At 48.8% G+C, this 1,302-nt stretch overlaps 1 non-coding gene across 1 annotated transcript; it reads right to left on the bottom strand.

Moving 5' to 3' along the window:
* Nucleotides 1–1,027: 1,027 nt before the first annotated feature.
* On the bottom strand, nucleotides 1,028–1,100 carry Trnav-cac (transfer RNA valine (anticodon CAC)). Its single transcript has one exon. It is a non-coding gene; the product is annotated as a tRNA-Val (tRNA).
* Between the last annotated feature and the right edge of the window lie 202 nt (nucleotides 1,101–1,302).

Here is a 1,302-nt window from a genome sequence, read left to right as displayed (position 1 = left end):
AAAAATGCTTTCGTGATTTGTTTTATTGAACTGCAACGATATTTTAAAGAAACATAGAAATAAAGACTTATAAGGGCCTTCACTGTGAATGGCACAAGCATGTTTTTCGAAGTGGTACGTGTACCGAGGCATGCACTAACAACCCTAGCATTGAATTTTACGATTATGGGCTGCAATAATGTACAGACCAACTTGTAAGCACTCATTGCTGTGCCGTTCCAGTGGCTTAGTGGCTAAGGCATTAAGCTCCTGACCGAGAAGGCGGTGGTTCGAATCCCGGTGCGGGCATCGCTATCAGAAAGGTAAGGCTATCACCCCTGGGAATTCTTAATGGATGCGACTGCGGAGAGAGGGTTCCTAGAATAAGGGACTCTCCCATCGAGGGGTGACCCTGAGATTGCACCGTCAGAACACTCTTTCGGAAATGAACATTCGTTTCTTTCAATAAATTCTTTCTGCGCTTCGTCGCATTCTCATGCAACAGATATCTTGCGTGTTATTTACTTGTGCCCGTACCGCAGCGGTGGCGAAGCGCTTGGGCGCCAGCTTCCGCTACGGGAGGTACTGGGTTCGATCCCCCAGTGCCGGCCGCCCACCCAGCGGTTTCAAATGGGTACAACCGGGCTTCGTAGTGGTGTTACAGTGCCGCTATGGTGCGGAGCTTAAGACGGTTGGAGAATTCGAACCCGCTGCACGGGACCAAGGGTAGCTTCCCGTGCAGCGAACCGGGGGTCCTCTTTTTTTTTTCATTGAAGACGAAATTTCAGAAAAAAAAACGACGCCGTTTTTCAGGCCAGGCCGAGCCGAGATCTCTACAGCACATAAGGGTCGGTCTGTGCGATATTGCAGCGTTTGCTGACAAATGCAATGGTGGGCGTGTCAGTGCGGGCCTCGATGGACCCATCAGAATATCACTTTATACTCAGCAACAACGGCAGTGCGATACGAAGCACCAGTGTACGAGGTGCGAACTGCGCTTTAGGCACTGTAACCACATCATTGTGTGAACTTTTTTTTTTCGCAGCGGTGCCGCCAGCAGGATTCGAACCTGCGCCCCTTTGGTTGTGAGCTGAACACCTTACCAGCTCGGCTACAACAACCACACAGGAAACGGCTTTTAGAAGTTGCTCTGCACATTACTTTAGCGCATGCGTGAAGAAAAATGCTGCGCTTGCGAATCATCGGCAAATGCACAGCTTCACAAACAAATTCCGGTGTCATATTTTTCGGGATTGTTAACGTGTTCTGGATTTTTAGTGATTTTTATTATGAACATAAGCTGTCACTTGATCACAGGGGTGA

Source organism: Rhipicephalus sanguineus, chromosome 8 (assembly GCF_013339695.2).
Source record: "Rhipicephalus sanguineus isolate Rsan-2018 chromosome 8, BIME_Rsan_1.4, whole genome shotgun sequence".
NCBI lineage: Eukaryota > Metazoa > Arthropoda > Arachnida > Ixodida > Ixodidae > Rhipicephalus > Rhipicephalus sanguineus.
The sequence above is the reverse complement of the archived record's forward strand: the minus strand, read 5'-3'. Positions and strand labels throughout refer to the sequence as shown.